Source organism: Lepidochelys kempii, chromosome 15 (assembly GCF_965140265.1).
Source record: "Lepidochelys kempii isolate rLepKem1 chromosome 15, rLepKem1.hap2, whole genome shotgun sequence".
Lineage (NCBI taxonomy): Eukaryota > Metazoa > Chordata > Testudines > Cheloniidae > Lepidochelys > Lepidochelys kempii.
The window spans coordinates 8,330,103-8,346,774 of NC_133270.1; the positions used below are offsets into that span (position 1 = coordinate 8,330,103).

Below are 16,672 nucleotides of genomic sequence, written 5' to 3' on the forward strand. Positions count from 1 at the left end.
ACACCCAAGAGAAGTAGCAGCCACCTCTCACATATCTAAGCAGCCATCTCTTTCTAAGTCTAAAAGAAGAAATAGCTACCATGTGTGAAGATAAACTGCTTCTCTAGGCTGCAATAATGGTTCCGGGCCTTGTGAATGCAAGCTTTGCTGGTGATGATGCTCCAAGGGCAGTATCCCCATCTACTGTAGAACTCCCAAATGACTATGGTATCCTGGTTGGTATAGGGCATAAGGATTCCTATGTAAGTGATGAAGCCCAGACCAAAAACAGGTACTCTCACTTTATAATACCCTATTGAAGATGGCATTTTTATACACTGGGATGACATGGGGGAAAAACAGTATCACACTTTCTACAATGAGCTTCATGTCGCATCTGAGGAATAGCCCCCTTTGTTAGCTGACTCTCCTCAGAATTCCAAGGCAGACCATGAAAAGGGAGACCATGACACAATTAATGTTTGAAACTTTTAAACTCCCAGCTTTCTATGTTGCAATTCAAGCAGTACTTTGTATGCTTCAGGCTGTATTACTTGTACTGTATTGGATTCACGAGATGGTGTTATAACTGGCCAGATTTTAAGGTATTTAGACACATAGCGGTATTTTCAAAATTGCATTTTTGAAAATCCCACTAGATGTTTATCTGCTTCTTTAGGTGCCTAAATATCTTTAAAAACTGTCCCAATGTGCCTATCTATGAAGATTCTCACTAAACATAGTGACTCCTTTGTCACTAGAGCTGAAAGAGAAAGTGTCCATGATATCAAGGAAAAGCTATGCTACATGGCATAGGACTTTGAGAACAAAATGGCTACAGCTGCCACTTCATCTTCCCTCAGAAAGAGTTACATGTCATCAGATGGACTTTACTGGTAATGAGCATTCTCCCTCCCCCCGAAATTCTTCCAGCTCTCTTTTACTGGTATGAGATGAAATCTGACTGAATTCACGAAACAACCTACAACAGCATAATGAAATGAGATATTGACATTATTGGCATACAGGTCTGTCTTAATGTCCTTTCTAGAGGAACTACCGTGTATCTTGACATAGTGGACAAAATGAAAAAAGATTACTGCTATATATCCCAGCAAAATGAAAATTAAAACTACTGCTCCACCAGAACTTTAATGCTCCGGCTTCCTTATTTACTTTCCACCAGACATGGTTCTGCAAACAAGAATATGATGAAGCTGGATCATATATAGTCCACAAATGCTTTTAATTGTGTAATATTATATAAAGACATAAAGCCTATACTTATTACAAGCTACTTTTCCCCAAAAAATAGATTTTCATGCAAAACGCAAAATTAACAGAGGCTGTGTATTTTCTGATTTTTTTTAATTACAAGACATTTATAATATTCATTATATATATATATATTCATTAAGAATAACAATTATACTTTCCTTTTCAACCGATAGGCATCAGCATTTACATCATATTAATGTAATGTGGTATTCCATACATTTATATATCACATAGAGAGCTCAGATCACCCTAACACTAAATTAACCAAAATGCATTACAGAAATATGGTTACTCATCACACATGTATATATAAAAGCACATATTAGATCAGATGTTATGTGTATAGTGTCATAATTTAGCATGGCATGCTACAAGATAAAAAGAGGCACTCAAAAAAAAAAAAAAATGCCCCAAAAGAGTTTGTATTGTACATCAGACAAGTACAGAAAATGAAGATAACAGACAAAGGAAGGGCTAGGGAAGGGACAGACAAGGTTTAAAACAAATAAAAAATATATGAATCATATTACATAGTGAGAACATTGTAAATTCTGATTATGACATAATATATTATGGGTCTATTCACAAATATCTATATTTGTGTGCATTATTATATATCCACATATCTAAGACATTAAAGTACAATCACAAAATTATGACTGTAAAACAATATATTGCAAAAATACAATCCTCTCATTCAGTGGATTAAAAGTGTTCTGTATAAAAAAATTTCAAGTTTAAATTTTGGAAATATTTAAACTTAAGTTTAAATTTTAAAGCAGCTTTAAATTTCTGGAAAATGTTTACTTAAGTTGCTCCTTTTCCTATTACTGTTGTGATTACAGCCACCTGAAACACTTCAATATCATACACAGCAGAGTGCCAGTGCTAAAATGAACCTAACATTTAAACTGAAGAGAAATTATAGCTGATTTAAAAACAAATCAAAAGAAATTTACAGAAGCACACTTTACTTTATTCAAGGAATAATATTAGAGAACAGTTATAAACAAAAAACATACTAATCCAAACCAGGATATATAAAAACTAGGAGGTCTGTTTGTCTTTTCAACACAGAAATAAAGCAGTTCAGTTCATTTGTTACCTACATTCAACAACTTCAATTTTTTTTTTTTTTGGAGACAACACACATTGAAAGACAAATATTTAATATTACTCTAGTGCAATAGGTACTGTTTAGTGCACTTCTGTAAAAACAACAACCTGCTGAACCAGCCAATGTTTACAACAAAAACATGCTTTTTACATCAGGTAATTTGTGCTAACTCTGCAATATTTACAGTCCAGTACACTCTGTGCTTTCTGGTACTTGCCAAAAATTCAGTACTCAACGTATTTTCCTAACTGTTAACTTTATTTTTTCAAGATATAAGAACTGTCAGAATACTTTAATGTTCTCTTCACAAATGTTTAATAAAGACGGTCTCCACCCACCAGCGATAAATCAATATAAGTGACACTTCACCAGCGTAAAGCCTGCCATAACTGTGTTTTTAGTGAATTAAATGCAGGGGAGACAGATTTCACCTTCCTCATCTAAGGGCCAGTAGTACAGGCCTCTTGTCTTCACTGTGGCTACTCCATCTTACATGATGGAATAGCATCCAGAAACTCTTTACAGTATTTATATGGTATGCCAGAGCCACTGAATTCAAGAATAAGTATATCCAGAGGCTCCTGTCCCTGGCCTTTGTAAGGCCAGAAACCCACCCACTCTGCAAACACTACCTGGTTATCACAGCCCTTGCAATCCCAATTTTGGGCTTCAGGGGTATTTTCCAGGACAGAAGCAAAGACAACATAGGCACAAAACTACAGAAAAAAAGTTAAAAGCAAAAGAGTCACAAGGTTCCTCCTGCAAGGTGGGTTGGGTGGAAGAGCAGAGGACAGGAAAGGTCAGCCAAAAATTAAAGATGCCTAGGCAGCAAAGCAGCAGCAACAGGTTCCACCAAATTGTGCCCTCTTAAATGCATGAAATTCATTTGTCAGAGCAATCTATGAGAGTGCTTTTAGGAGGTGTAAAATGCTAAATGTTTTTGTGAATCTTATAAATGCTCCTCTAGTATGTGCTTAAGATGACTGTGCCCTTATCTTATATACCCATTACATCTTGGCCTCATAACATTGCAGTACACTATGAGGGTCATGTATCCAGGCCTGTCAAATACTTAGTTCATATTTACCAAAATATCTGCTATCACCACATGCAGAATCATCCACATCTAGGTAGTGAGAAAGTTTAGTACACTGCCATGATAGGATAGCCTGCTGCAACACTGAGGAGATGCCATATTCAAAATTATACTATGTTAAATAGCAAGAAACAGCATTTAATTTCAGCGAGCAGTGCAGGAAACAATTAAAAGAACTCCTTGCCAACCTCATATTAGGAAACAGCAGGAAAGCAAAGCATTTTCAAGCCTGAGAGTCCAGCAGATTCCCTTGATAAAAGGGCAAAAATTATAGTCCCTGTATTGGACAATCTACACATTTTCTATAAAAAAAAATAGGTTACAACCTCCAGCGCCCCACTTTCATTTTTAAACATTACAAAATTGTGCCTTGTAACAAAAATATTAGTAACCAAGTTACAAAGTATCAATAGGCCTTCATAGTGTAACATTTGAAAAAGCTTAAATATATTCAGCACTGCAAAGTCCACAGTAACTAAGCTTCAAAACAATATTTAGTAATCCTCAATTGATGCCTTTAAATTAACATGCTAAAAGACGTAAGGCCAATATTACATCAGTGTAAATTTAACATTACTTAATATATACTTAATTTTGCTATAAAATAATCTGTCTGGGTCAGTGGTTCCCAAACTTGTGCCGCCACTTGCGCGGGGAAAGCCCCTGGCGGGCCAGTTTGTTTATCTGCCGCATCCGCAGATTTGGCCAATCGTGGCTCCCAGTGGCCGCAGTTCGCTGCTCCAGGCCAATGGGAGCTGCTGGAAGCGGTGGCCAGTATGTCCCTCGGCCCGCGCTGCTTCCAGAAGCCCCCATTGGCCTGGAGCAGCAAACCGCAGCCGCTGGGAGTCATGATCGGCCGAACCTGCAAACACAGCAGGTAAACAAACCGGCCCAGCCCGCCAGGGGCTTCCCCTGCACAAGCAGCGGAACAAGTTTGGGAGCCACTGGTCTAGGTAGCTGTTTCAACATTTCTTTTTCTGCTTCAATCTAAATTCTACATACATTCCCAAGGGAAAGCTCTAAGCTCAGTATTTATAATTTGCTTTCATATTCCCACTTCCCTCAGCAGACCATCTAAATATATGAACTGATATTTGAAAACTGCAACACAATCAAAGCACTGTTTTCCTAGAATAGCAAAGGTTAGCGTTTACAAACTGCTTTTATCAAATCAGTTACCAGTGAGAAACTGTAGGCATAATTACTTAATCCCATTAAAAAAAGAAATGATGGCAGAAAACTGCACAGCTCAGCAATCTGAACAATAGATTCTAAACTAACGTAATAATGAATCATGCAATCTTGATCAGTTGGAAGGTACTTCTACATTCCTGTATTGTATCAGAAGCGTAGCCATGTTAGTCTGGATCTGTAAAAGCGGCAAAGAGTCCTGTGGCACCTTATAGGCTAACAGACGTACTGGAGCATAAGCTTTCGTGGGTGAATACCCACTTCGTCGGATGCATGTACTGGAAATTTCCAGAGGCAGGTATAAATATGCAAGCAAGAGTCAGGCTAAGGATAAAGAGGTTAGTTCCATCAGGAAGGATGAGGCCTTCTTCTAGCAGCTGAGGTGTGAACACCAAGGGAGGAGAAACTGCTTTTGTAGTTGGCTTTGTTTAATCCTGAGTTGATGGCGTCAAATTTGCAAATGAACTGAAGCTCAGCAGTTTCTCTTTGAAGTCTGGTCCTGAAGTTTTTTTGCTGCAGGATGGCTACCTTTAAATCTGCTATTGTGTGTTCAGGGAGGTTGAAGTGTTCTCCTACAGGTTTTTGTACACTGCCATTCCTAATATCTGATTTGTGTCCATTTATCCTTTCACGTAGGGACTGTATTGTTTAGCCAGCTAAAGCAGCATCATGTTTCACTGAGATTTATAAAAAGCTGCCCATCCTAAATAATAAATAGCCACCATAATTACTTCCTGCATCAACAACTCAGGTCTCTGGCTTTCAGTCAACTAATAATGAGTTAATTAAGTCAAATCAACTAAATGTAGGTGAAAATCTAAAATAAAAACAGCTATTTCTTCCAATATATCTTTTAAATACAATACTTCAGTGTAAGACCCTATTTTTTCAGTCTGATTGTCTCATTTGTAAGTAGTATAACTCTCCTTCAGATCTTATATTTTCCCCTTTTTTAAATTCAGGAATTTATTTGCAACTTTTGTTCAGTGCATTATGTTCACTATATAGTACAAGTAAAAATAAAAAGTTAACTGTACTTATTTACTAAAAGAAAACTTAATAAAAATCTTTCAAAGAGACTATAATCACAGACTTGCCAACATTTTGATTCGGAAAGGAAAACCAAATATATTCACTGATAAATCCCATATACCAGAAGTGTGACTGCATGTAGTGGTGAAAGACTGAAGACTGCATTAATTATTTTCCCTTTTGATCCAAAACACTGTCTCAATAGGGTATAGAGAGCAGTATCTTTTTTTAAAAATTTACATTATGTATACCTGATGGAAATCTTTAACCTTGGTTTCCAAGAAGCATATTGAGAAAATAGCACAGTAATTTCACAAGGCTGTCGAGAAGGAATCTCCCAAGTGTTTTTGGTAACATCTGCCATTTGGCTATCGTTACATTCCAACATCAAAGTTTGCTTCTCTGGATTATCTTTCAGTTACAGGATAAAAATCAACCCTGAAAATGATTGCTTAGAAGTAACCAGAGAGAAATCAATAAAATACATCAGGCAGAGGAAAATCTCCCAATGGCAATGAGGCCAAGTATAAAAATAACACTGTTTATCTGTATCTCTTGTTTTCTTAGGATCTCTCTCTCAATGCCTCACTACTCGAGTCCATGATTCCAGAACAAAACCAGACAAGAATTCTCATACTATTAAATATTTGACCCATCCAGAGGAGAGGAGTCAGGCACCCATCTATTACAGGGAAATAAGACTGACACAGTCAGCATTTCAAGGCTTGTTCATTTTGAAAGTGAGAAGTGGTAATTATCAGGCAGGCAAGGAATTTTTCTTCCTAATTGCCACGCCTCTCTCCCACTCACCCTCCAATCCTAGCCCTTAGTAAAAGCTAATTAAAAATATCCAGTAAAGTATTTTCTGAATCTCTCCAGAGAGGGAGATTTAAGCATGAATGATCATTTAAATTTTATTCAGCTTTTCAGACAAAAACTTTTTTTTTCCTTCAAAGATGCTCACCTCAGTCAATTCTTTTTCTTAGAAACAAAACATCTCAAGAAATGACTAACAGGCAGTACTATGGTCCAGTGAAAAGAGTACAATCTGGGACACAGAAATATTGAGTTCTATTCCCATCTCTGTCACTGACCTGCTGAGTGACCTTGGACAAGTTTTTCACTTCTCTATGCCTTAGTTTCCCTTCCTATCCTATGTCTTGTCTATTCAGATTATAAACTCTTCTGGGCAAAGGCTTTCAGGTGTCTGTAGAGAGTCTAACATAAAGAAGCCCAAATCTCAACTGAGAGCGCTAGACTTCATAACAAAAATTAACAAAATAGTAATCTGAAACGGGCAAAAGGAAGACTAGCATGCCTTAAGGTAAAGACAGCAACAACACACAGTTTTAGATTTTTAGTCTGTTTGGGATGCTTGTTTAAACTTTCCACCTTATGATTTTTTTAAAATGTATCTTAATCCTTTTTCACATTGCTGAGGAAGACTCTCCACCAGACCGCTTACACCAACCCTACATAGCATAATATATCAATATATTAAGTACAAATTACATTAAAAGACAAAATCCCTTCCCTGAAAAATTTACAGCCTAACTCAGAGAAATACAATACATGCATCCGATGAAGTGAGCTGTAGCTCAAGAAAGCTTATGCTCAAATAAATTTGTTAGTCTCTAAGGTGCCACAAGTCCTCCTTTTCTTTTTGCGAATACGGACTAACATGGCTGCTACTCTAAAAAAAAATACATGACATGAAAGTTTAAAGGCAGGGAGGCTTGGAGAGAAAAAGCAACACAGGAGAGCTTCACAATAGAGCCCTGTAGTGGGACTGGGATCATAGAATCATAGAATATCAGAGTTGGACGGGATCTCTGGACGTCATCTAGTCCAACCCTCAGCTCAAAGCAGGACCAATCCCCAACTAAATCATCCCAGCCAGGGCTTTGTCAAGCCTGACCTTAGAAACTTCTAAGGAAGGAAGTCCAGTCTGTTGTTTCGACCTTCAGGAGGAGTCCACCCAGAATCCTTTTTGTAGTCTTGGTAGGAAGCTCTCTGTGGGTTAGTATGTTGTTCAGAGGTGTGTTGGAAATATTCCTTGAGTCAGAGGCATAGAAAATAGGATTCTAGGTCACCACAGAACAGAACCACTAACCCAGGAACCTGTCCTTGCAACAAAGCCCATTGCCAACTGTGTCAACATATCTATTCAGGGGACACCATCATAGGGCCTAATCACATCAGCCACAATATCAGAGGCTCGTTCACCTGCACATCTACCAATGTGATATATGCCATCATGTGCCAGCAATGCCCCTCTGCCATGTACATTGGTCAAACTGGACAGTCTCTACGTAAAAGAATAGATGGACACAAATCAGACATCAAGAATTATAACATTCAAAAACCAGTTGGACAACACTTCAATCTCTCTGGCCACTCGATTACAGACCTAAAAGTGGCAATACTTCAACAAAGAACTTCAAAAACAGACTCCAACAAGAGACTGCTGAATTGGAATTAATTTGCAAACTGGATACAATTAACTTAGGCTTGAATAGAGATTGGGAGTGGATGTGTCATTACACAAAGTAAAACTATTTCCCCATGTTTATTCTTACCCCCCCCCCCAGACGTTCTTGTCAACTGCTGGAAATGGCCCACCTTGAGTATCACTACAAAAGGTGACCCCCCCCCCCCCCGCTCTCCTGCTGGTAATAGCTCACCTTAAGTGATCACTCTGGTTACAGTGTGTATGGTAACACCCACTGTTTCATGTTCTCTATGTATATAAATCTCCCCACTGTATTTTCCACAGAATGCATCCCATGAAGTGAGCTGTAGCTCAGGAAAGCTTATGCTCTAATAAATCTGTTAGTCTCTAAGGTGCCACAAGTCCTCCTTTTCTTTTTACAAACAAAACAGATATTTTATTCCATGTGTCGCTACTACACAAGCAAAAACACTAATAATTTATATTCCAAAGATTTAAAAATTAGATTAATTTTATTTCCTAATAAAAGCACACATGGACACCTGTGTCAAAGAAAATTAGATGCCTGCCAAAAGCAAAATAAATACATATAATTTAAAAATAAATTTATATATATTTATATATTTATAATATATAACTTCTTCTATATATCCCTATATATATATCCCTATATATCCCTATATATATATATATCCATATAGGGATGGAAGTGAAAATGTTATCAAAATAACGTAATTTCATTTTACCATTTAGTCTGTTAACATGTTACTGAAAGTAGCCGGTAATTCATTCAGGACTTCCAGGTAGAAGATCCAAAGCTCAATGAAAGCAATCTGTCAATCTGAATCTACAGTGAACATTCATGGCCTTCACATTGAGACAGTTTCAGTCAAGCAAACTCTAGCTAATCATTTCAGTATAGCTGTACTGTGTTGCACTAGCAATTTATAATGTATGTTAGGACAGCCAAGGTCATTCAACCTATGAGGCAATAGTAAATCTCTATACGAGCATTTTTCATGAATACTGTCAAACTTTATTTTGCACCAAAAAAAAGGCATCATTCCATCTTCCATGGCCATTTATGGTAAAACTGAAGACTCAGTTAATGCTTGTTAATTTGGATAACCTTTTTTACTCAACTTCATTACAAAAACATAATTACAGACAATCTACTAGCTACATCAAACATATCTTTAGAAAACAAAAACCAAAAAGAATTGTTTTAAAATACAATTCTGCTATTACAAGAGATCAAAGCCAAATATGGACCAGATATCACTTAACAGTTTTACTCAAATAATTTAAAATAAATTACTAGTAATCATTTAACACACAAGTTTACAGAGTAATATTTTGTTTAAATTTTTAAAACGTTACACACTGCATAACATTACTGCAATCCTCTACAACCAAATGATAAAATAGGGAAATTATACAATTGTATTACTGAATAACATTATGAACCTAGATTTTGAGTTCATAGACCCAAAGTGTCACTTGTAGAGAACAGATAGGGAATTAACCTCTCTCTGCTGCTCTGAGAGCCTATGGATATAAAACAATTATGCCTCTTCTATCTCCAGGCTTCACGTTTTGTACACCTTGCAGAAAGCTTGGCTTCTAACTCCACAAGAAATTACATCCATATTTCTCCAGCTCTTCCACTTGCACACCAACACTGCACCACACCCTTTGCAAAAATGTCAGCATATGAAAAAGAAGGTTACTTACTGTAACTGGAGGTTCTTCAAGATGTGTGATCCCTATCTGGATTACAGAGTGGTACACATGTGTGCCATGTGCCGGAACTATCTGGTAGTATCCATTGACCTGCGCGTCTTACCTGCATGGTGCATCCAAGGTTTTAAGAGGCTGTGCAGATCAACGCTGCTTCGAGTCCCTCTTACAGGCAAGCAAATGAGCCTGCAGCAGGAGGACTGAGGGCGGGTACTGGAATCCAAATAGGGACCACACATCTTGAAGAACCTCCAGTTACAGTAAATAACCTCCTTTTCTTTGAGTGATGCTCCCTTTATGGATTCCAGACATGGTTTGCACAGCGAGCAGTGTTCAGTGTGGACATGGGCACGAGGGCTCATTGGAAGTTAGACTCTGTAGGACGGTACGGCCAACCCGCATCTGTCACAGCTGGTGGGGCGATGGTATAGTGGACAGAGGACTACATGGCCACTCTACAAAATGTCCTGTCACAGTACGCCTGTAAGGAAGACGGAAGTGGTGGCATGCGCCCACATGGAATGGTCCGTGACTCCAGGGGGTGGAGAAACATGAGGAAGCGCATGGATTCCATGGTGAAATGGGAGATCCATTTACAGAGGTGCTGTGAGGAGAGGGTGCATCTCCACAATGGTCAGGAAGAGTCTAGGCGAGGCCCGGAAGGTGCATGTGCATTGGAGATAGAAGGTCAACACATGGTGGACATCGAGGGAATGTAACATTCACGCCCTGGGAGAGATGTCTAGTTGGGGTAGAAAACTAGAAGGTAGATAAATTGGTTGAGGCAAAACAGAGAGGAGAAATTTAGGGTAGAGTCAGAGAGACTGTTTTTGTGGAAGACAGTAAAGGGTGGGTTGGCCATGATAGCTGCCAGCTCGCTAACCCGCCTCACCGAGGTGATGGCCACCAAGTAGCTCACCTTCATAGAGAGGTGGGCAAGAAAGCAGGGCGCAAGGGGCTTGAAGTGGGGGCAGAGAGGATGAGGTTCAGGTCCCAAAAGGGGGCAGGCTTCCAGACTGTAGGACAGCATTGAGGAGACCACAAAGGAAGCGGATGGTGGTCAGGTAACTAAAGGCGGAGAAACCATCTACAGGAGGGAGGAAGGCGCTGAGCACTGCTAGATAGACGTGGATGGAGGAATGAGCAAGGCCCGGGAGCTTAAGATAGAGAAGGTGGTCAAGGAGAGCAGGAATGGAGATAAGAGTCCAAAGGGTAGTGATGGCCATGTGCCCAAGCTGTGAAGCATTGCCATTCTGCCTGGTAGCAGGCCCTGGTAGATGGACACCTGCTCTTTGTCAGGACGTCATGCATGACTTATGAGGAGAGGCTGAGGGAACTGGGATTGTTTAGTCTGTGGAAGAGAAGAATGAGGGGGGATTTGATAGCTGCTTTCAACTACCTGAAAGGGGGTTCCAAAAAGGATGGATCTAGACTGTTCTCAGTGGTAGCTGATGACAGAACAAGGAGTAATGGTCTCAAATTGCAGTGGGGGAGGTTCAGGTTGGATATTAGGAAAAACTTTTTCACTACGAGGGTGGTGAAACACTGGAATGCGTTACCTAGGGAGGTGGTGGAATCTCCTTCCTTAGGAGTCTTTACGGTCAGGCTTGACAAAGCCCTGGCTGGGATGATTTAGTTGGGGATTGGTCCTGCTTTGAGCAGGGGGTTGGACTAGATGACCTCCTGAGGTCCCTTCCAACCCTGATATTCTGTGATTCTATGATCCAAGATAGAAGAAGTGTGTCGCCCTAAGAGCCCCCCCAATGGCTCCTCTTGAGCAGAAGCGGGAAAGTTTGTGGTTCGCGGCACTCTCAAAGAGGTCCCAATGCAGCATGCCCCACTGGTGAACGACCAAGCAGCGGACAGGGTTGTGCAGCTCCCATTCATGGTTGGCACGGAAGAAGCGGCTGAGGGTGTCTGCTAAGCAGTTGTTGGTGTCCGGGAGTTGCACAGCATGGAGGGTGACTCCGTGCATGAGGCACCAATTCCAGAGGGGGGGCTGTGTGTGTGTGCACGCGCGTGTGTATGTATATATATACACACACACACACACACACACACGTTGTCATATTGTTGGAGAGCTGTTGAATGTGTCAAAATCTGATAAGGTGAAGGAATGCCTGGTAAACAAGGCGGGCGGCCTGCAGTTCCCTGATGTTGATATGCTTCTAATTCCCTGGGTAACCAGAGGCCCTCAGCGGTATGGCCCTTCAAATGGGAGCCCAACCCACGAGCGAGGCGTCCATGGTGAGAACGGTATGAGGTGCCAGCCAGGACCTTGGATGGGTTGCACCACCACATGAGGGAAGCCAGGACGGAGGTGGGGAGCAGGACCAGGTTGCCCAGGGGGGTCCAACCAGAGGCTGGAGACCAACTAGAACCACAGTTTGAGGCAGCGAATATGCAGGTGGGCATACAGTGTGGCCAAGGAGGGAGAGACACTGCCGGATGCACGTACACAGATGATGACATAGTTGCAAGATGAGCGAGGTGATGGTGGCAAATAGGTTTGATCAGAGAAAGGCTCAGGCTGCACTAGAGTCCAGACATGACCCTTTGAAGGCGAGCGTGCTGATAAGGATAAGAACCAACTTGTCCTCATTGATGCAGATCCCCAGGCTCATGAGGAAGTTGTGGAGGGTCTGGATAGTGGTTATGAGGCAGTCATGAGACAGTGCAACGAGGAGCCAGTCGTCCAGTTGGGGAATAGGGAATGGCCTAGACAGTGAATACAGGTCACAACGACCACAAAGACCTTTATGAAGAAGCAGGGAGGAGTGGCGATCCCAAGGAGGAGGACCCAGAACTGGTAGTAGGACTGTCCCACCATGAAACAGAGGAACTTGCAATGAGCAGGGTGGATGTCGATATGAAAAAAATGCATCCTTCATATCTAGAGCAGGCTCAATGGGGAAGGTACAAGATAATGAGGGGGAGTGTGACAATCCAGAAGCGGAACTTGCATATGAATTTGTTCCGGGACCAGAGAGCCAGAATGGGACAGTAGTCACCCCGTTCTTCAGCACAAGGAAATAAGGCATTGCATTCTATCGCACCCTTCTGGAGGAAGATGTCCGCTTACTTATCAGAGAAGATCACATTGGAAAGACTCCACAGGCCGACCAGTGGCACGCGATGAGAAGGGAATGAGAGGAACTCTATCAGGTACCCCTGGTGAACAATGTCCAGCACCCAGAGGTCAGTGATTTTGTCCCAATTGCAGACAAACAGAGCAAGATGGCCCACCAAAAATTATCTGAGGCGCTGCCAGAGGGGGTGGAGTGAGGTTCGCAGATCTCAGGGGAAGAGTCAAAAGGACTGTTTGGATGGACATTGCAAGAAGGTGGAGGTGGCAGAGACAGATTAGCGAAGTCGCTGTGTGCATGGATGTCAGCGAGATGGCTCTCCCAAGCGTTGACGGTACGGCTGGTAGGCAATGTGAAGACAGGGTCAGAAGAACCACCACTGATCCCTGCAGGTTGGGGCTGGGATGTAGATGCTGAGCGACTGGAGAGAGGCACAGGAGTCCTTAAGAGAGTGGAGGAACTCTACCGTTTTATTGCTGAAAAATTTGTGGTCGTCAAAGGGGAGATTCTCCAGGGTGGTCTGGACCTATTTGGGAAAGCTGGAGGATTGAAGCCAGCAAAGCACTACTTGGGATGCCACAGAGCACAACATTGTGTCAGCAGCGTCAACTTTGACTTGGAGGGCAACCATAGCAACTACTTTGTCCTCATCCAGCAGGGCCTGACAATCCTGCTGTTTGTCAGAAGAAAGGCCTGGAACTCTGCCAACTTGGAGTAAGAGAGGAAGTCATACTTTACCAGGATGGCCTGGTAGTTGGCAATGCGAAACTGGAGTCCCGTGGAGGAGTAAACATCGCATCCCGGAAGGTCAAATTTCTTCACAGCCAGATTAGGAGTGGTGGCCTTGAAGTACTGCTGTCAGGCACATTTGGTCGCCGCGTGAACCACGAGTGAGTTGGGGGCCAGCGGGAAAAGAGGAAATCCATACCCTTAGATGGCATGAAGTTAAGGCATTTTGCCTGCTTCGGGGTAGGGGCACAGGAAGCCGGGGTGTGCCAGACCACTTGGGCTGGTTGTAAGATGGCTTCGTGGATATAGAAAGCAGTGCAAGAAGCCCAAAAAGGTTGCAGGAAGTTCAGGAACTTGTTCTGTGGGTCCTGAACATCTTGCACTGGAAGGTTGAGAGCCAAAGACATGCGGCAAAGCAGGTCCTGGTACTGACTATGGTTGTCGGGTGGGGGAAAGGAAAGGTGGGATGAGCACATCGTCCGGGACAATTAAGCTACAGAAAGGACTGCAGTGGCAGTGGTGCGGTGACATGTGGAGTTTGTCGTAGATAGCAGAAGGGGTGGTGCGAGCACGGGATGGCCGGTGATGTGGCAGCAGAGGTCTCCTGAGGTTCCAGTAAGGATCCCAAGCAGGCCAGGCGTACAGGTCATTGAGCATCAGCGGCCCCCAGGAATAATGAAACCATGCCTCGGTGGAAGGGCCGTAAGCCAACGGAAAAGGCTAGCACCAAGGGTTTGGGCTATAGGAGTGCGCAGGAGAGAATGTGGGGCCAAGCTCAGAGGCCCACTCAGTAGGATGGGTCCGGTAGAGAAAGGGCCATCAGTCCCATCAGTGCCACTGGCAAGGGATGGGGCAGAACAGGGTGCTCCTGTAGCAGGAGAGGTTCAGCTGCTGGTGATACTTGCAGTGCGAGGCGGAGCACAACAGGGTGCTGCTGGAGCAAGAACAGTTCATCCACTGGAGATGGAAACCTCAAGCCAGTCGGAGACCCAGACCACAGAGGAGAGCCAGTGTATGGCAGCATAAGCTCGATCACAGGCGTCTACAGTGTCGGAGGTGAAGGTGGCAGCCCACTTACTGTGGCTAGAGGCAGCACTGGCAGCTCATGGCGGTGTTTGGACTTATTCTCCGTACAAGATTTCTTAGGAGGTGGAGTAGCCATGTCAATGCGCAACTTCTCACCTAACCTGGCGCAGCTCAGGGAGGCAATGCTGCATTTAGAGTTGGTCCCCGTTGGGGAACCGCCCTTACGCACATGTCCATCTTTCTTATGTTCACAGTGGGGCTTCGGTGGTTGTGTTGATACCACTGGTGCCGCTCAGGAAGGGCCCGGAGAAGCGCTGACTGTTGGTGATGTGCATTGTCCGGCCGATACGTCGGTGCCAGATCTGATGGCACATAGCCCCCTCCGTCAGGTATCTGTGGAGGCGAAGTTCCCTAGCATCCCGAGTTTCAGGTGGGAACAAGCAGCAGATGGAGCAGCAGGCAATGATGTGGGCTTCACAGACAACAGAGACAGCACTGGTGCTCGTTAATCACACAGAAGGAGCGCAGATACGAAGCACAGTTTTTGAAGCTGCTTGCCAGGGCATAGTCCCTGGGACGGGGGGGAGTGTCCTTCAACGGGGAAAAAAGGTCCACCAGGGAGATTTAGCTAACTAAAAACCAGTAGACAACTAGAAAAACTATTTACAGAATTTCAAAAGGAAAGGACAAGATTCTCTTAGCAGGCTAAGAACAAGGAGAAAGAGGGGTTCCAAGTCTGGCCACGTGGCGATAAGAGGAAACTAGGGCAGCATTGACCTGTACAGCCTCTTAAAGCCTCTCACATACTACGCAGCCAATGCACGTGCAGGTTAACAAACACTACTACAAACAGTTGCAGCACATGGCATGCATGTGCTCCCCATGTCTGGAATCCATATAGAGACCATTACTCAAAGAACGACCCAAAATTGCCCTCAAAAAAGAGAAACAACCGTGGATTAGGAGAACTGAAACTAAAGCAGTCTAAATGGCCACTTTCTCCCAAGAGTTGAAAACAAGGGCAATTCTACAAAATATGACAATGTCTCCATCATTTGAGAATCTATTAATTTAGCTCTGTATAAATAGTGTAGAAAAAAATCTAAACTAAATAAATAACTTTATTTTTCAGAATGGCTTAAATAAAAAATTGACTAAAAATCAAACATTCTTACATTATTTCTTCAATAAATGAATCAGTGTGATTTTTTCATTTTAAAGTGTTATTAAAATGTTGCATTAGCTAATTTACACTCCCTTGCTGTTTAACTGTTCTGGTAAGAGTCACCAACCACAATCTTAAATCCATTTTTTCACTCTCTTTTAGCCATGAACAATTGCTTTATATTATATGTTTTCTGTATTTCTTGCTATTGCAAATGGTTAATTTTATCTAAAAAATTATTGTGGATTCGTTTTTTTTTTTTGTTAAGGAAGTTCAGATTTTATGGATTTACACCCTTTTATAAATCCAATCAGTATTATTTTCAGGTACTTATTTTTGTTAAAAAACTAATGTTTTACACAATTGTTGTGTCCTGCACCTTTAAAGCAGTTCTGCAGTGTAAAACACAGAACACAAACACAATGGAGGTCGGAAAAATCAAACAACTTTAATATCACATTTTGATCGGCTCCCAAGGAGACATTGCCCAGCTGCTTCTTTATGTCCATTTAGTGCAGCATTAAATTTAAACAATCAATCTTCCACAGATAAAGTAAACAGGTAAACATGAGGTAAAAACACAAATCTATGCCTGAATGCCAACAAGAAAATCAGTGCTTAGAAATTTTAAAGAAAAGTAAAGATGGGAGTGAAGAAGATGCATTGCACAACAAGTGCTGCAGAACTAAGGTCAGTGCTCGCGCTAACAGAATAAAAGAGCACACTGAAAACAAACAACATAAGAAGCTTAAAGAAGAAAGTGAGCTTCAGTATAAACAGT

The 16,672-nt window shown here is 42.0% G+C and overlaps 1 protein-coding gene and 1 pseudogene across 4 annotated transcripts in view; one reads left to right on the top strand and one right to left on the bottom strand.

Moving 5' to 3' along the window:
- Window positions 1–16,672, bottom strand: part of MED13L (mediator complex subunit 13L) — a 442,112-nt gene that overhangs the window by 348,071 nt on the left and 77,369 nt on the right. The window lies entirely within an intron of this gene.
- On the top strand, window positions 107–1,157 carry LOC140898698 (actin, alpha cardiac muscle 1-like; annotated as a pseudogene).